The sequence below is a fragment of the Pleuronectes platessa genome, chromosome 16, assembly GCF_947347685.1.
Source record: "Pleuronectes platessa chromosome 16, fPlePla1.1, whole genome shotgun sequence".
NCBI classification, from domain to species: Eukaryota; Metazoa; Chordata; class Actinopteri; order Pleuronectiformes; family Pleuronectidae; genus Pleuronectes; species Pleuronectes platessa.
This window is the reverse complement of record NC_070641.1, coordinates 1,509,963-1,524,270: the sequence shown is the minus strand read 5'-3', so window position 1 is coordinate 1,524,270 and position 14,308 is coordinate 1,509,963.

Here is a 14,308-nt window from a genome sequence, read left to right as displayed (position 1 = left end):
GTAGTGGTCCGTACTTTTTAAATAACCATTACTCGCTAAATTTTCAACCGAATTTTCAACGGTTTGGTTTGTTATAAACGTTAGAGATGTAGTTAGGACACTGCATACTTATGAATAATTATGTTATTTTTTTTTAAATTGAATAATGTTCTATATATGTACAATATTTCCCTTTACAAATATACATCAATGATTTTTTTTTTTTTTTATTTAAAAAGTTAATGTACCACTACCAACATAATGTTATGGATGGGCGAGCCACCTGTGGCAAGATGGCCGCCATGTGTGGAGTTAGCCGGTTAGTGACTTTGTAGAACAGTGGAAACAGTGAAAACACAGAGTTTCTCTGGTCACATCTGCTCAGAGATCAGCTGCTTCATGGGCAGAGCAGAAGCTGCAGGTGGTTTGTACCGAGCTGGAGTTTCTGTTTCCTCCTCCTCTCTGCTGTCTCCTTGGGCCCAGTAGAACACGAGACGTGGCGCTCACAGTCAGGACTACTGACATCTAAATCATCCCAATAAAAAATAACCTTAACTAACCCTCTGAACTTGAACTCGTTCATTTTAAGTGTGAACTGGCTCAACGCTGCAAACAGCTACTTGACACCAGTCAGCATTGAGAGGCAGAAGTAGTAGGGCTGGATCATTAAACTCCTGTGACCAATCCTGCAAGAGACTGCGGTTAGGCCCGCCTTTCTCATTAGCATAAGGACACTGAAATCGAAAAATAAATCAGGGAATAAATAAATAAATGTGCAAATATATTTAAGACATTTATTTAGACATTTCTGTTGTTATTAACGTATTTATTTATTTATTTCTGTATTTATTTTTTTATTTCCTTTTTTATTTCTGTATTTATTTATACATTTATTTATTTATTTATTTATACTTAAGTTATGTATGGTCCTCCATAACTTAATGGCACAGTAGTGCAAATGAAGCACCATGAAGCCTCGGCCAATGAATGAACCAATTTGATGGAAAGCTTTAATGCTTCATGAAGCTTCATCATCATCTTCTTCTTCTTCTTCTTCTTCTTCTTCTTCTTCTTCTTCTTTTTCTTTTTCTTTTTCTTTTTCTTCTTCTTCTTCTTCTCTGTGGTCAAAACTTCACAAAAGCGTTTATACTTCCTGAGGAGACTCAAGAAGTTTGGCATGGCAGCAAAAACACTTACAAACTTCTACACGTGCACCATTGAGAGCATCCTCTCAAGCTGCACTACTGCCTGGTTTGGTAGCTGCTCCGCTGCTGATCGCAAGGCCCTGCAGAGGGTGGTGTTAGCAGACAGCGGAGCACATCATCGGCTGCCATCTCCCTTCCGTGCAACTCATCTACAATACAAGATGTCTGAGAAAAGCACGGAAGATCATCAAGGACCACAGTCATCCAGGCTGTGGACTTCTCACACTGTTGCCGTCTGGCAGACGTTACCGGAGCATCCGAGCACGGACTACCAGACTCACGAACAGCTTCTACCCCCAGGCCATCAGGCTTCTGAACAATCAACACTGACCCCCTTAACAGTCACCATGTACATTCTGCTCCCACACTCATACAAATACACTTACTCCACATATACATTTTATTTAATATTCCCCACTTCTTCACCCTGTAAACTGCTGCTTCATTTGGACTTTTATCTGCCTATATAATACCTATATGCATATTATTTAATTTAATTTAATATTACCCACTCCTTCACCCTGTAAACTGCTGCTTCATTTGACTTTGACTTGACTATGTTATATGTATACATATATTCATATTCATATTATTTAATTTAATATTCCATTCACCCTGTAAATACTGCTTCACTTGACTACGTTATATGCTACGATGTGATGTTATATGTTATGTTAGATAGCATGTTTTTTTTTTTCTATCCTCTGAACAGTCACCATGTACATTCTGCTCCCCGAATCATACAAATACACTTACTTCACATATACTTATCTTATTTAATATTCCCCACTTCTTCACCCTGAAAACTGTTGCTTCATTTGAATTTATTTGACTATGTTATATGTTATACATATATTCATATTATTTTATTTAATATTCCCCACTCCTTCACCCTGTAAACTGCTGCTTCATTTAACTTTGACTTTAATTTGACTATGTTATATGTTATACATATATTCATATTACTTAATTTAATATTCACTTGACTGTGTTATATGTTATGTTACAATGTTATGTTATATGTTATGTTGCAGTATGTTATTTTTGTTCATTTTGTAAAGTCGCCTACTGCGTCGATGTTTGCCTGCCATTTCATAAGAATTTCACTGCTCCGATGACGCTGTCATTGGTGCATGTGACAATAAACTTTGATTTGATTTGATTTGATTTGATTCTTCTTCTTCTTCTTCAATGGCGGTTGGGACCTAACGTTAAAGGCGCATTACCGCCTCATACTATGCTGGAGTGTGGGTCAGAGTATTTGTTCGGCGGAAATATATAATTAAATAAAATTTAACAAAGTAAACGAATTTCTTTTAAAAACTCATACTATACTTTATATTTTCTTATATTTTATATTTATCAGTTAAATTCTTCCACCCCACATTTTATCTGCTCCTTTTGTAGTTTTTCTCTTTGTGTGCTATATTTCTAGCAGTGACAGATGACATGCTCCACAGTTTCTTCCTCTACACCACATTCACATTGTCCTGATGGATGTTTCCCTATTAAGTGCATTTTTCTATATAGTCCTGTGTGTCCTATTCTTAGCCTTGATGTAACTGTTGGCTTCGGCCTTACTGAATGTTATTTCCATACTTATTTCTTGTTTTAATGATTGTTTTGTAGGGCAGTCTTCCATGTCATTTCCCTCAATGCCCCTGTGAGCAGGGATCCACATCAATCTGACTTTAGTTTGTGAATGCTGTAGTTTATATAGTGTTTCATATGTTCACTATTAATGCTGATACTGAACATACTATAACCTTTTTTATTCTACATCATTCCTTTTTTTTGGCTCCTTTGACCTGTGTATATTGGGACCAGAGTATTTATCTGGCCCATTCACAGCTTCTCTGTTGGATCTCCCCGTACCTTCCAGAGTGATCCCTCGCCTCCGATTAACAGATATCACACGCAGTTTCCTGTTGGATTCATCAGTCAGGTCTTTTCTCACTCTCACTTTTTAACTTTTAACCATAAGTCAACTTTTCTTTCCGTATCGTCCGTTGCTTCAGCATCCATTCTGACTCTCCGCTCCCACTACATATTCTACGGCTGTAGTTGGAAATTCATGTGTGTGCGAAATCACCAACCCATTCATGAACCCACACTTCACTATAGGGACTTCTATGTAGAATAGTCATCTCATTGGCGGCTGTGGCTGAGGGGTAGAGTGGTCGTCCTCATACCTGAAGGTCGGCCGTCGATCCCTGTATTGTTCTGTACTGTAAAGCGCTTTGAGTGGTCATCGAGACTAGAAAAGCGCTATATAAATACAAAACCATTTACCATTGGCAAAATACATATTTCCTTCAGACACAATAGTGTATTGTCAGGGTTTTTGGACTGCTGTACCCTTAATGACCATAAGGGGTCCTCAGTGTTCCTGTTTTCCCTGTCACGTGTGTTGTCTTGATTGTTTTATTGTTTTCACCTGTGCCTTATTTGCTAGCCTTTAAAAGCCACCTGATCTTCTTTGTGTTTGCTGAGTCTTGGAATTGACACCCTTGAGTTAAGTTACGTGAGCTGCTCAGAGAACCTCTGCTTTTTATACTATACCTGTGTGGAACCTTTTTTGTTCTTGAGCTCTTTTTTGTTACCTGTTTTTGGACATCCTTAGTTACTCTGTTAAATTGCCCAGACTGTGTTTTTAGTTGTCTGGAGGTATTTTGAGTTGCTGTACAAACCGTGTGGAATCCTCTGCCTGGCCTGAGTAAAGAAACGTTTTTTGATTCCCTACAAACAACTCGTCTGTCTCTGTCTCTGCATCTGAGTCATCACCCCTCGTAGCTCAGTGGTAGGCGATCCGCCTACTACACGGGAGACACAGGTTCGAATCCCGACTGATACTTACAGTGTATAGTGTGTGTTTATTTACCTGTTTAGAGAGAATGCACTGAAAATACATAGAGCTTAGTCATTGTTGAAGGACTATGACTTACAACAACACCACTGGAGAATCCCCCAATATATTTGAAATGTTTACTGTACATTTAGTGTTAACACTTAAAGGGAAAAAATTTGTTGAATCACCGTGCTGAAATGAACAAAAAAAAATAGTTTGTGCAGTGACTCGTATTCGGGGAATCAGATAAAGATGTTTAGAATAAGTTACAAAAATATACGTATAACCCCAGGTAAGTACATAAATGTTATTATCTGCCTACTCGTTTCAAGTCTGGTCACTCAGAACAGTCTTGCGAAATACTGTCTACAGCCGACAGGATCTTTTAGACATCGTATCTTGTTCATCTACCCACTTTTTCGATGGTCCAAGGCTCATTCCCGAGATCGTCAGAACTACCGAGGCTACCAACCCGGCGTCGCCGACCGGAAGTGCTAACAGGCGGCGTCGAGATCGTAAACAAAGACGGGGGAAGAGAGGTGGGCTAAGAGCTAAGCTAAAGCTAACTCCTCACCGGCTATGTGTCTGGCAAACAAAATGGATGAGCTGCGGCTGCAGATCACCACACACTCATGGATTATGGACTGCAACATCATGTTTTCACAGAAACATGGTTCAACCACTCCAGCCTGAAGACTATGCTTACAAAGCCGTCCCCCTCCCCCATCTAGGACAGTCTGACCACCTCTCCTTGTTTCTACTCCCCAAATACACACCACTCATCAAACGTGTGAAACCCACAGTGAGGACAGTTGAAGTGTGGCCATAGGGAGCAGACACTGAACTCCAGCTCCGGTTCGAACACACAGACTGGACGGCGTTTGCCGTTCAGGCCATACTGGACTCCCACACGGACATCGACTCATATGCCTCTTCCGTTCTGGACCACATCAACACCAACATCAACAGTGTCACCACCCTCAAACAAATCACTACATTCCCTAACCAGAAGCCATGGATGAACAGAGAGGTCCGTCTACTGCTGAAGGCACAAGACACCACTTTCAGATCAGGTGATGCTCAGGCCTACAGTTCATCCAGGGCTGACCTGAAGAGGGGCATCAAGAAGGCCAAGCACTGCCACACGCTAAGGATTGAGGAGCACTTCAAGAACAACTCCGACCCCAGACGTATGTGGCAAGGCATCCAGGCTTTAACTGACTACAAACCCACCAACACCACCCCCCCAAAACAGCAATGCCTCCTTCCCTGACGAGCTTAGCTTTTATGCTCGCTTTGACAGGGACAACCAGGAGGCGACCATCAAGGCTGTGCTCACTACAGACCACCAGCCCCTCACACTCTCCTCCATCGACGTGTGTGCTGCACTGAGAAATATCAATGCACGTAAGGCGTGCTCAGGGCCTGTGCTGGGCAGCTAGCTGAGGTCTTGACTGACATATTCAACCTTTCACTGGCCCAAGCAGCTGTCCCCACCTGCTTTAAAACCACCTCCATCGTGCCGGTGCCTAAACACTTCACTGCAGCGAGCCTCAACGACTTCCGCCCTGTTGCACTCACCCCACCATTATGAAGTGCTTCGAGAGGATGGTCGTGGCTCACCTCAAAACCTGTTTACCACCCACACTGGACCCCTTCCAATTCGCCTACCGCCAGAACAGGAGTACGGAGGATGCCATCTCCACGGCACTACACTCCGCACTTTCTCACCTTCAGAGGTGTCAAAAGTATTCCCATTCATTACTCAAGTAGAAGTATAAATACTAGGGTTTAAAAATACTTCTGTAGAAGTTGAAGTATCAACTCAAGCTTTTTACTTAAGTAAAAGTATAAAAGTACTTGTTTCAAAACTACTTAAAGTATAAAAGTAAAATTAATGTAAGGGGAATTTTTTTATGTAAATACATTAAAGTACCATATGTGTACTACTGTATTTACATGCGTTTCATGGAGCGGAAGACATAATAATTAGTTGCAAATAAGTAATGTAATAGTGCAAAAAGTCAAACTTCAGTGGAATGTTATCAATAACCTTTATTGAAAGAGACCTTGAGACCTTTGGGCTAAACCTGTATGTACAACAACACTACAGATAGGCTTTGTTCAGCCGCAAAAGCAGCAGGTTCTCAAAGTTATTTGAGCCTATGCATGCTCCACCTGGCCTGAAGATGAGCCCTGCAACACTAAACAGTCTTTCACAGGCTGCTGAGGCCCTGCCCTTTGTACACACCGCCCGTCGCTACTACCGATTGGATGGTTTAGTGAGGTCCTCGGATCGGCCCTGTCGGAGTCGGTAACGGCCCTGGCGGAGCGCCGAGAAGACGATCAAACTTGACTATCTAGAGGAAGTAAAAGTCGTAATAAGGTTTCCGTAGGTGAACCTGCGGAAGGATCATTACCGATAGGGAGAGCGGGGTAATGTGGGACATCGGGTAATGTGAGACACCCCCTGTATCTAGGCAACGGAACACATTAGTGGTCATGTGATCATTATGTTTTCAAGCCCCTCCCATTCTCCCCCTTGCCATGAAGGAGAAGTTGGTGCTGGTGCTGTGGAAAGTATGTTTTTTCACAAAAATGCTTTAAACTTAATCAACTGTTACGTCAAAACAAATTGAATCAGGTAGAAAAACTTATATCTTACATGTTGGAGAACTTCCAACATATAAAACAATGTGATTGCTGCTAGCTGAAGATTAGCCTGAATTGCTAAGAGATGTTTTTTCTAAAACGGTGGCTGTGGGGTAAAGTGGGACAAATGTTGTGAGACAGTGTCTCTCCTTACCCCACCATGAAGCACAAATTAAGTTTAGTTTTAAACATATTCTAGTGTTATATTACATTATATATGTTTTATTTTTAATGTCATAAACATTGTAGAAAAGCCATCATGACAAGAAACTACACACCATGAAGACAACCTGGGGCCACACAGCCCTCGCAGAGATGGAGAGTGCAGCCGCTGAGGTCATGCAAGGAAAGAAGTCCTTCAGAAAAGCTGGAAGGGATAGAAATAATGACAAGACAACCCTCAAAAGATTCATAAAGAAAAAGAGAAAGGGAAAGTAAAACCAGTAGCCTGGGGTGCAGTAGCTGAGGTAAAGAGAATATTCACAGATGAGATGGAGGAGGAGCTTGCCAAACACTTGAAACAACTAGCTGACCAGTTCCATGGTCTTGCTCCAGTTAAGTGCCGTGAACTGGGATTTGAATACGCAGAGAAAAACAATATCCCTGTTCCTGCCAATTGGACAGAGAAACAATGTGACGGTAAGCTAGGGCAGTGAATTTCAACCTTTTTTGAGCCGCGGCACATTTTTTACATTTACAAAATCCTGGGGCACACCACCAACCAAAATGACACTCTATGGACTAACACGGTACATATAATACATATAGTTAGTAATATAATTTCTAAATGTATTAAAAAGCACTAATTTAAATTATTTCAGCCCTTTCTTACTCTTACCTTTTAATGAGCACAAATTGAATCAGATTTATGAAACAATCTTTGATTTAACTAAACTTTATTTAACGGAGATGTTGGGACATGGTTTTTGTGCAAACCACAGGCCTCCCTTCAGTCAAACCTGAAACAAGGGAGCCACATGTTCTGGAGTGAACTCAGTCTCCCAGAGTGCCACATGTTCCCTTTGTCTTAAGACAGTCAAGGAACTCAGTCTCCCAGAGGATGTAACAGGATGCTGCATGTCCTGGGAACTGGGCAATATCACACAAAGGTGTCAAGAACCTGGGGGGTCACTCCTATTGGTCACTCTGGTCCAAGACCTGTGAGGTCACCGGGGCCAATATAAGGAGAGGTCTGCCTAAAATCTCTCTCTTCTTCCATCACGCCGAGGGCGGAAGGCTGTCTCTCTTCTTCTTCCATCCCGCCGAGGACAGCAGGGCTTTCCAGCCTAATTTTCTCTTCCCACCAACTACCGGAGGTCAGAGGTGCAGCTCCCAGCTCACCCCTCTCAAGGAAATCACCTCGCCCTTCAAGCTCTACAAAACTCCTCGTAGCGACGCGATGTCTTGCAGGAGAACTTCAACCAGCATCTGAGCACACGGCTCGACAGAATCGCGAATGCAGAACTCTACGACCACAAAGCCAGGAGACGTCACAGAACTGCAACTGGACTGCAACTTCTTTTCCCCTTTCCCTCGGACTGGTAACATAATCTGGGCTTAATAATTATACTACGCTAAGCAAGACTGTTTATTTGATCGGTGTGTGTTTATAAGTTTGATATGTGTTGTGATATTGTGGCAACAAGTTATTTGAAAGTAATTGTTAGTTAGGCCCTTCATAGGCCTCCTTTGTAGGTCTCTCTGACTCTTGCATTATCTGATTAACATCTACACAGACACACGCATAGTCTCCACCTGGTTAAACCCACCCCCGTAGAGCAACCTCAGAAGAAGGGGGGGGGCTCTTATCTTAGGGACCATTTTTAAAGCATGCTAATTTACATTCACACACACACACACTCACACACCTCCTTGTTAGTTAGTTTGATTGTTTAGTAATTTGTGTTTTTATACTTTATTATGTTCATAATAAATGTTCTTCTTTCACAAATGTTCTGTCATTAATATTGCATAAGTGAATCTTGCCAACTGTTACACTGTTAAGAACTCCATAAACCTTCATTGTTCATTATATAATCTTTAATGGTAAAATATTGAGATTTCTAATTGAAATAGATCTAAATGAGACTGATCTTAATCAATAAATTGGCTATCTTTTCCCTTCTATGAAGGGTGGTGCCCCGCGAGAACTTTAACCAATTAAAGTTATGATTTAATATTAATATTTTAAATATTAATGTTTTACATTTTAATTTGATAACCAAATTTATTGAGTGCATAAAGGCACACCATTCTATGGTAACACTTTTTAAGCACTATTGCATAACAGAGACATATTATACCCATTTTATCACATTTGATATGGTTCTTTGGGGTCTTATTGAAATGTCTGTAACATATTTTGGTCAAAATACCACAAGGATCATTTAAAACAGGACCTTTTAACCCTGTCTAAAACAGATTGACCTGTTTTGAGTGCCAATAGTTACTCCCGCCGTTTACCCGCGCTTCATTGAATTTCTTCACTTTGACATTCAGAGCACTGGGCAGAAATCACATCGCGTCAACACCCACCGTGGGCCTTCGCGATGCTTTGTTTTAATCAAACAGTCGGATTCCCCTGGTCCGCACCAGTTCTAAGTCAGCTGCTATGCGCCAGCCGAGGCACCGCCGGAAGGGGCCCCCCGCGCGAACGGAGGGTTCCCCCAACAGGCGCCGTAGCTGAGGTGATCCGCGACCAGAGTCGCCGCCGCCGACCGCCGTACCCGGTCCCCTCCAACGGCCCGCCTTCCGCACCGGCGACGGACACCGCCCCTTGGTCCATTAGAAAGAAAGCACCCCGCACCACTGACGCCGTGAGGCTCAGCGGAATAGGACCTCCCCCACCAAAAAAACGTTGAGGCGTGCCGCACGCCGAGTCTCCGGCGGTGTGGAGAGAAGGGTGACTGCTCCCCCAGCCGCGGCACCGGCCCAGCGGTTTAACCACAAATACCAATGATATAGGTGAAAGTCAAGTTTATTACCGATGTGCAGATGTCGGTAAACGAGGCAAATATCTGCCGCTACCGATGTTCGGCCGATACTTCGGTGCAACACTAGATATTAGATAATTTCCCACGGCACACCTGACGATCTCTCGCGGCACACTAGTTGAAAATCACTGAGCTAGGGTGTGCAAGTGATCACATGAATCATAATAATCATAAATTTGCTTGATTGACCAATCCCCATGATTCTGTTACTAGTCCGATATTAGTTTTGGAATGTGTGGTTGTCAATCTAGCTGTCGGGATTTTAACTATTACAACATGTGTTGTTATGGTAGTTTTAAAATGGAAAAAATAAGTGTCTCACTTTACCCCAGCTACGGGGTAAAGTGAGACACTTATTTTTACAAGACCACTTTTTTAAAACAATCATATTTTCACTGCCCTTTGTCCTAAAGACATTCTGATCATTTCCATTGCTAGAAAACATCCTGAATTAATGGGAAATGTTAAATTTTACTGATATGTCATTTTAGCTCGCCTAGAGGGGAGCAAATGTAAAAAAAAATCCCACATTACCCCGCTCTCCCATACAGCCGGATTCGACTGCATGGCACCCAATGCAGTCGGGGGGGGTTTAATGTCATTTGAACAATGACAAACCGGAATGAAAACAAGCCAAAATGAAATGAGAGTAACGAGGCTATGTTTAAAATGTAAGGAGTAGAAAGCACAGATATTTGCGTGAAAATGTAAGGAGTAGAAGTAAAAAGTCGTCTGAAAAATAAATACTCCAGTAAAGTATAGATACCCAAAATTTCTACTTAAGTAAGGTAACAAAGTATTTGTACTTCGTTACTTGACACCTCTGCTCACCTTGACAATAACAACTCTTATGTAAGAATGCTGTTCATAGACTTCAGTTCAGCTTTCAACACGATCATCCCCTCCAAACTGATCACAAAACTCGGCGACCTAGGCATCAACTCTTCCCTCTGCAACTGGATACTGGACTTCCTATCCAACAGACCCCAGTCTGTTAGGTTAGAGAACCAAACCTCCTCAACCCTCATCCTGAACACCGGCGTGCCACAGGGCTGTGTGCTAAGTCCTCTCCTTTACTCACTATTCATGTATGACTGCATACCTGTACATGTAACTAATACTTTTGTCAAGTTTGCAGACGATACTACGGTGATTGGCCTCATCAGTAACAACGATGAGTCGGCCTACAGAGAAGAGGTTCAGCACCTGGCGGCGTGGTGCACTGACAACAACCTGGCTCTCAACACCAAAAAGACCAAAGAGCTCATCGTGGACTACAGGAAGAAAGGCGGCACACACACCCCCATCCATATCAACGGGACGGAGGTCGAGCGTGTCACCAGCTTCAAGTTCCTGGGTGTCCACATCTCTGAGGACCTCTGTTGGACCCTCAACACCTCAACCCTGGTCAAGAAAGCTCACCAGCGTCTCTTCTTCCTGAGGAGACTGAGGATGGCCCATCTGTCTCCTCAGATTCTGGTGAATTTCTACCGCTGCATCCTCACCAACTGCATTTCAGTTTGGTATGGCTGCTGCTCAGATGCGGACCGCAAATCACTGCAGAGGGTGGTGAAAACTGCCCAACTCATCACCGGTTCCTCACTCCCCACCATTGCAGCTGTCCAGAGCAAGAGATGTCTGCGGAGAGCGCGCAGCATCGTCAAGGACAGCTCACACCCAAGCCACAGACTGTTTGCCTTCCTCCCTTCTGGGAAGCGCTACAGGGTCCTCCGTTCCCAGACCAGCAGGTTCAGGAACAGCTTCATCCCTGCGGAACTCTGCTCCACAGTGATAGCAGCCGCAACCCCTCCGCCCCCCCCCCCCCCCCCCCCACACACACACACACACCTTTTCCAATGACTCTACTGCCACTTCCCTCTCCACCCTGGCGTGGACTGCCACACAACCTCCTCCAGCCACTGAACATTTGCACATTTGTACATTTGCACATTTGCACTTATTCCTACTGTATTATCCCACCTATAGTGTATTCATATTTTTATATATTTATCTTGCTCTTAGTGTATTCATCATTCTTATATCATACCTTACCTCTTAATACTGTTAATATTCCATTTATATTCCATGTATATTTCTAACTGTACTTCATATTTATTTACATATTCCATCTCTGCACTTTAACTGCCATTTTTTTTGCACTTCTGGTTAGATGCTAAACCGCATTTCGTTGTATATGTACTTGTACTGTGCAATGACAATAAAGTTGAATCTAATCTAATAAAACACGATTTGAACGATAAAGGCTGCAAAACTGGCAGCTAAACAGTGCTAGATGGACAGTAAGGCACTTCAAAAACACTGAAGGTACACTGAGCGAAAGAACACAGAACAGAGCAGTGGAGCGAAGACCAGGCTTTTACAGTCAGGTTGATAAGCTGATTGGAAACAGGTGTGCTTTGTACTTTTTCTTAAATTTCACATGCATTGCGTTCCCAGAAAAGTTGCTCAGATCTTGTCCCCTGAGCCTTCTAGTACTTAGTGGATGATGTCGTACAGGTTGGATTTTTCTATATTATTCCACTTAACAGTACAACTTTATCGTCATTCGTTTATTGAAATGGGTCATTTCACATGACAGGCCTTACCAAAGCAAAGTCTTTCAAACAACTGTGGGGTGGTTTTTCTTTATGGTAAGATGCTGGGTATTTAGTTTACAATATAGTTGTCCTATTGTTTTTTTAATTACAAATGAATATGTATAATGCTTTCAGCATGCTACGACTCAGTTGTTATGGCTCATGCTTGGTCTTCTTTTTTATTCTTCTGGATAGTTAGGGACCTATTTGCAACTAATTTTACACTACATAAAATTCATACATCAAACTCATGCAGAGTTGATGTGACATGTTTTTGTTAAGATTGGATTGGACCCCAAAGCAGAGACTGACACAGGTAGGTAATGTTTACCTACCTGTGTCAGTCACAAGTGTTTATTGCTCAACAAAAAGCCAAAGGAGTAGGCATTGGAGGAAGAGAGAACACATAAACCAAAATAGAATCGTCAAAGGTTTTAGTTTTATGATGTCACTGAGGCTGTGTGGCTTACATATCTCCATTTCAAAGTATTTTTAATCCACAAACCATATATAGCCTACCCTCGCCGGACATCCTGCACTACTACTTTTATCATTCTGTGACATTACTTAATGACCAAATCTATGTTCTTCATAGTTAATGCAGAAAAAAAACATACAAGGGAACGTTGGAACTGTGAGCTTGGTATGTAGTATAATGTCTGCGATGCTAAAGAATTGATGCATAGCAAGATATAATTGTTGTGATGACCTGCTGCACTGTAGAGCTGACCTCCCTCTTCATAAACTTGACAGTGTCTTTCTTCAAAGCTGGGGGCAGTGCGGAAAGTTATAGAACGTCACACTACATTGTGAACACTGCAGTCAGGGTTACTTGTCTCACCTATAAAGTGCAGCAGCAGTGGGAAGACGAAGTAAACCATTCATCATCCAGGTTGCGTCGGAGGCATGGGCGGAAGTAACCCCAAAAGACCTCCTGGGCGCAACTGTTCTGTGCCAAAAGTTCTGCCTGAATGCTGCTAACAATGAGCTTGTTCCTTTCCATACCACATGAAAAATGTGATAACATGACAATCTCTCACTTTATTAGGCATTATATAAAGACCTACAAAATATTTTTGAAATACTGTTCAGCTCATATAATTAAATAAACACTACACTTACAAGTCATTAATGATACATCAAATTATACACTGATCATTTACTAATCATTTGTTTGTGAGTAACTAAGGTGTACATAGAAACTGATGCTTGCATACTTGCATACATCTGTAATCATTGGAAGAACAGAGTAACATGTGCTCACTTTCTCTGAAGTTGATGGTGACACTCGGGTTGTTTCCCCCACCCAGGAACAAACTATCCCATACAGAGGTCATATACACAAATTATTTGAACTGTATGAAGTAATGATAGACAATAGATTAAATTAATGACAAGAATTTTCTCTGAAAATTGAGACTTTAAAATGTATGATTTCTCATTAGTACTGTGTGAATAAATAGTCAAACTTTATAATAAATAAAAACAAACGAAAAGACTCTCATTGAGAAACTACCTGTTTCCTATGTGATTTAGTTATGCATACTTTAGGCTTAAATATCCAATAGGATGCGAACACCTACATGTAACATCGAGAGTGACAGCAATTCTAGCTATTAATTGATGTGCTGTTAGAATGGGTGACTTCTGACTTGGGGGTATCAATTGTTCATGTTACTCTGTTAGAGTTTGTATATTGTTTAACCTTCTGGTCTCCTTGATGCATCAAGTCTACATTAAAAGCTTCTGCACAAGACATCAACTGCTGCCTGAGTTCTCCTCTTACCAGATTCCAGAAAACTTTGATGACACGTCATGTGTCCCCCGACATTCTAGACCTATAGCAGCTTAATTACTACTCTACTTTTAGAGAATTTAGGGGCGACAAGTGATCCTGAATTCTTGGAGGGCAGTGCTCTAGTGGGGTGATATGGTACTATCTAAACTAAAGGTATGATGGTGCCAAATTATTAGGGGCCTTGTAGGTGAGGAGGAGAATTTTTAATTCTATTTTAGATTTAACCGAAAGCCAGT